We start from the raw sequence: 6,524 nt of genomic DNA on the forward strand, positions 1-6,524 counted from the left end.
ACTCACACATCACGAAACCACCGAAACTATAACAGCTACAAACTTGAAATTTGGCAGGTAAGTTCCTTATAGGGCGTAAACATCCGCTAAGAACTGATTTTACGAAAATCGACCCCTAAGAGGATAAAACGGGGTCGGAAGTTTGTATGAAAGTCTTATGTTTTTGAAGTAAGAGACTTGAAATTTAAAATATATGCTCTATAGATGGTGAGGAGGTGTCCAAATAATGCATCGTAATCTATATATATATATATATATATATATATATATATATATATATATATATATATAAAGAGAAAGGTCACTAACTTACTCATCACAAGAACTCAAAAACCGCTGGATGGTCTATCCATCCAGGTTGGACAAAGATAAAATTTGGCAGGGAGGTAGATTATAGTTAGCAGACGTCCGCTAAAAACGGATTTTACGATATTCCACCCCTAAGAGGGTTTAATTGGGGTTGATAGTTTGTATGAAACATATACAGCCTGAAAATAAAACTAAAAATGTGGTGTATAGAGAGGTTTTATAAAAATAACTATTAAATTATACTAAATTGTGTCTTTTAAAAAGTTACTCAGTTTGATAAGCATTTCAAGTGACTGCAGTAAAAAAATAATTTGCGTTAAACATCTTAATAGTAATATGCTTATCTATATAACCACGCGGACGTAGTCGCGGGCAACAGTTGGTGTATTATAAAACAAAGTTCCCAAAAGTGTAAGTGATCGATTCGCTCAAAATCTACTGAACGGATTTTCATGCGGTTTCACCATTGGAGAGAGGGCTCCACCATTGGCAAGAGGAAGGTTTACGGAACGGCTAAGCCGATTTTGATGAGAGTTACACTGGAAGTTTGCCGGGAAAACATTGTGACACACTGATTTCAACGCGGGCAAAGCTGCGGGCACAGCTAGTATATATATATATATATATATATATATATATATATATAATGTTTTATAATATGTCTTTTTTTAGAAGTGTTTTTTTTTATTATTATGTCACTAGGTCGGCAAACAAACGTACGGCTCACTTGATGGTAAGCGATTACCGTAGCTTATAGACGCCTGCAACACCAGAAGCATCGCAAGCGCGTTACCGACCCAATCCCCAATCCCCCCAGGAGCTCTGGTCACCTTACTCGCCAACAGGAACACAATACTGCTTGAAAACAGTATTATTTTGCTGTGATCTTCTGTAAGATCGAGGTACTACCCCAGTCGGGCCTGCTCCATATTTTGAGCAGGAAATTCCTGCTGTGCCCTACCTCAGTGTTATTTGAATTAAATTTTCTTTTTCTGATGAGAATATTTCAAGAGACTTAACTAACTAGTAACATTTATCAGAATTTGTTTAGCGGGAAGTTGATGCACATATTACTGGTTTCTAAGCTGGGCTTATTGAGAAAGTTGCTCTTTTGAAATATTATACGAAATCAAGAAAAGCTTATAGTGATACATGGAGGCATGCCATAATCGAAATTATACGTGAAAAAAAAAATACTGCTACTAACTATATACTCTTTTTGCTAAGTAAGTGCGACTCATTACTACGTAACTTTTAGATTGACACTTTGGAAAAAAAATGTTGAGAATGCATGGGTGAATAAGGCTATAAATTACCGAATTAACTGTAAACTTCAGGTGACTCGGTCAATTGACACAACACTGACATACACGCAACGCATAATAATTATTTAATGATTGTTTTTTTTTTATGAAAGCGTTAAGGCAAGTTAGTTGAATATTTAGGTTATAATATCGTTTCCGATATCGCAGATAAATGGAAGGAGTTAATAACATGTTGTATATGCCTATATTTATGTGCAATGAAATAAGCGTCACATGAAATAAATTGACCGAAGAGCCTCTTTTAAGTGTATTGATTTCATAAAATATGAGAGGTATACATGTAGCTGTAGAGTATAGAATAATCTTACGTTTCATATCAAAACGGCACAAATTCGAAAACGGTACCACATCCTTAATCTATATAAATTGTGGATATTAAAAATAATAGAATTAAGCAAACAAATTCTATATTCAACCTTTTTAAATCTAAATAAAACAACATGCATATATTTCAGATTTAGGTTACGTTTAAAATTTGAGATTCTATTTCAGTTTGTTTCGCTATATCTATAAATAAATTCCAACACATTTCGCTTCGGTGTTTATTATTAGTGCATTTTACTGTACCACTTCCTTGGCACGCAATTGAGCATTTTATCAAGTTGTTGAATAAAAACATGGCACAGGAAACGACAAAATATGTCATGGAGATCAAATCTTATCTACATGTCAAGTAGTTATTAAACAAAGAATCATAAAGCATGCTTCTACTAGTAAACACTATCATGGTACCACAAGAACCCGGAATTAGATTTCAGTGTAGTTAGTGCTAAGTAAGACTAAACTTACAGTTTCTTTAAACAAACATTGTTTTACAATTTATACTGAGTCATTGCAATTTTGTATGACACGTGTACGTTACATGATACAAGTATTATTTAATAGAAAATATGATCGAGTAAATATGTAGGTACTTATAGAAATAAAAAGCCAACTTCATTGGACATTGCAGGTCTATACCTTATTAGGAATCTGACTTTACTAGACAGAAGTAAATTGTTACTCTCGAAAAATCCGTAACTAGGAATACTTTTCATTTTTACATGTTACTCAAACACTAGCTTAAGAAACGTGCCCTATACTACGTGACCCGTTCAGGAGGAGGGTCTTCGAATATACCACGCTTGGTCACAGGTGGTGGTCTTAGATTTTCTGATATTCTGTATTCATTGATTTATTGTAAATCAATGGCTATATTCAAATATGGTGCTCAGCGTTTAGCCTGTTGCTACCGCGCCGTGATGTACTTAGGTATGTGATGTGTCCAAATGGATTGATGCTGAGAACGTGTTTGTTGAAGATGATTGAGATGAAAAACAAATGTGATTAAAAGAAAAGAATGTTTTGTATATTTAAGTTCCTGTTTCTTTATGCTTTTACATACGGTTTTTTATCTTAATAATATTTTTTTCACTTTTGATAAATAGGTATGCACGCTATCTGGGCGTCACGTGGCAAGCGCTATATTAATAAAGACAAACGCGAGCCAATATATAAGTATATATAGTTGTTACGGCTATGAAGAATTTATCCACCCCCTCTCTTCGCGTGGGCGTCGTAAGAAGCGACTAAGAGATAACACAGTTCCACTCCCACCTCGGAACTCAAAAAGCCGACCAATGGCAAGATGGCCATCCAACTGCTGGCTTTGAAATACACAGGCCGAAGACGGGCAGCAGCGTCTTCGGTGCGACAAAGCCAGCCCTGCGATCACCAACCCACATGCCTATCATGGTGACTATGGGTCATATTTGGCGCGAGTTTGTGGAGGCTGATGTTCAGCAGTGGACTACGATAGGCTGAAGTGATGATATATAATATATAACATTCTGTTTGCAAATAATATAATTGTGTTTGCTTGCAAACGAAAAAAACGACTTCAATTACATCGATCAGTAATACAACATAGGTAGACAAAAAAAAATAGTCTAGTAAATACGTGTTATTAGAGATAACTCAAAGGTACTTCTGAGATCCCGATCAAATTTACAAGAGGCCACATGACAAGCATCAGTTTTCGACTAAAAAGATAATTATCAAAATCGGTACACCCACTAAAAAGATATGAGTATTATACAACGGAAGTCGACGAAATGATAGCCAAGTAAATACGCTTTATAAACTACTTGTCAGATCTCAATTAAATTTAAGCGGCTCCACATGACGACATGACACGCACGACCTTTAGATTAAAAAAGAATCATCGAAATCGGTCCATCCAATAGAAAGGTAACTGATACATAATAATAAATACAGTCGAATTGAGAACCCCTTCTTTTTTGAAGTCGGTTAAAAAGAAGCAAAAATAGTAAGTACCCACATATGTAGATACATTTCAACAATTCATTTTTAACGCCTGGCGCAAAAAAAATGTATACAAGTTTGACACCAATTAATATGACATCGTAGCTTTCGAACGGGTGAACTTTTTTCGATGCAGTTTTTTAAGTGAAAGCAAGTTTCCTTTCGGTGATTCTTAGGTATGATTGGTAAAAATCGATCTAGCAGTTTGAAGAGTATCTGCTTTTTTCTAAAATGATGCAAGGCATTTTCGGTTTAACGCTACACTAACTGTTCGACTAACCTTAAAATGACAATTGTACAAAAACCTTGATCTGATACAACAACCAGGTTGGTCGGCAGAGAACCATCTTTTAGATTAGTCTTTATTTGGATGCGGCCTTTTTTAATTTTTAATAAAATTAACTTCTTATTTATACAGACAGTTAACGATTCTATATAATCATATAGTTATTGTTTATATTTATCACAGCCCTACATTCAGTTTAATTAAAGCAACGAGTAAATATTAAACGTATACGAGTCCGTAGTAATTGGAAGACAGATTGCACTCGAGAGTGTAATGTTTATTTTTGTAAGGCTTAAACCTTGACCCTATTTTCTGAGAAAAATTACTATTATCGTCATGCGCAATTATTTATATATAGGTAACTACCTATACCTATTATATGAGCCAGTTTTTAACAACGAGAACGACATTTTTATCCTCTTTTATTTAATATTACTTATATAGAATTAGAATATAGAAATTTTCTTCGGGATATACGCGGTAAAAACCGTGTTAACCGTGCCCGAGTACCTACCGCCCAAATAGATATTTAATAACCAAATTTTTCTTATAAGTCCAGTTGTTTTTGAGACGTCGTGATGAGTCAATGACTTAGAATTGTATATATTATATGATTAAAATAATTATACACATATGGATATATTATATCCAGCTAAGTAAAGAAATAGAAAAAGTAAACAAAAATTGTATTTAGGTAGATATTGCGTGAAAAATGTATTAGATATGCAACTTATTGTCTAATTTTTTTTATGTTATCAAATGACTTTGGCATGTATAGTTAAAGTAGGTAGATACTTTGTTACCGGTTTTATATCCAAAGATTTAAAAAAAGCTTGGTAAAAAATGTGAAACGTTTTATTAAAGTCTACTATACCTAATCCTACTACTACTATCCCGATTTTATTAAATTGGTGGCATTTAAATCAAATTCAATTAAGTATTTAAATCAAAGTTAAATAATGCTCTCTAACTAAAATAACTTCTTTATAGATTTTTATTATTATTTATTAATATCATGAAGGTGTTAGGCTATTTTGAAAGTTTAGCTATTTTGAGACTTAGGCTATTTTGTAAGCTTTATCTAATGTAGACTTGAGTGTACGCGGAAATTATAATTCACGTGAAATATAATGATTTATATATATCATAACAGCGGAACATAACGAGTAAGAAACTATACTTGTAACTTTATACGCATTTCTATGAAAGGAAAAGGAAGCCTTCCGCTGTATAAAAAAGGATTGGATACTTAGTATCTACTTTGATATGAAACAAATCCATATCAGGTTTAATGAATAAACCGTCATAAAAGAGTAATCTTTACTATATAAACAATACCAGTTACATTTTATGGTGAAGATATATATCTTAATAGGTATATACCTACTTACTTTCGTTTCTACACGATACGAAGTGAAGATAATTTTAATTGAAATATCTGTCTAATCCATTATTGATTTGCGTCAATGCTCCTTCACTCAACCCTTATTAACGGTTATCTTAAAATATGATACAGAATTGCACTCTATAGAACTTGTATCTACTTTTAACCGGATATGCCTCCTTATGTAGACTCATCACTTTAATCATGTATTTAAATAATGAAAAACTATCTCAGTAAGTTTTTATCTGTTTTCGTTAATTATTCTTATCTGTCATAATAATTAAATTTGATTTGATTTTTTTAATTCACGTGTTTACAAAATTATTTCTTACTTTGGTCAGTTTTTTGCTTATAATCTATTCGCATTATTCAAACTGGAAAGAAAAAAATCGACTCCTCCTTGTGCATAAATCATAATGCAACCTCAGACTTGTAAGATTTTGCGTAAAACTAAAAAAAAATGTAAAAATATATAACATTTAAAATTATTTCGCAGGATTTGTGTTGCCACAGTCATGTCGCTTTAATTAATTCACAAAACGTTTAAGTTTTAAGCATATTTTGTATAAAAGTAATTATCTCCCATTTGAAGTAACATAAACTAAATGTCTTATATATACATTAGTTAAACAATATATGTAAATAAAATGAAAGAGGTCGCAGAAAACATAATGCATAATATATATCAATTAAGTATTCAGTTTTATTTTGTCGAATGTGACCCTTATTTAAAAATAAATTATTTAAAAATTATAGTTACAAAGTTATCAAAAATGTTAGGAATAACGAATTTTATAGGCACTATGTGAGATAAAAAGTTAAAATAATATTCGCTTTAAGAAAATACGTCGTCGGTGTTACTTACCTTTGCCACGACCCTTGACTACGTGTTCAAATTGACCACCTGAAGAGGCTT

Source organism: Melitaea cinxia, chromosome 9 (assembly GCF_905220565.1).
Source record: "Melitaea cinxia chromosome 9, ilMelCinx1.1, whole genome shotgun sequence".
NCBI classification, from domain to species: domain Eukaryota; kingdom Metazoa; phylum Arthropoda; class Insecta; order Lepidoptera; family Nymphalidae; genus Melitaea; species Melitaea cinxia.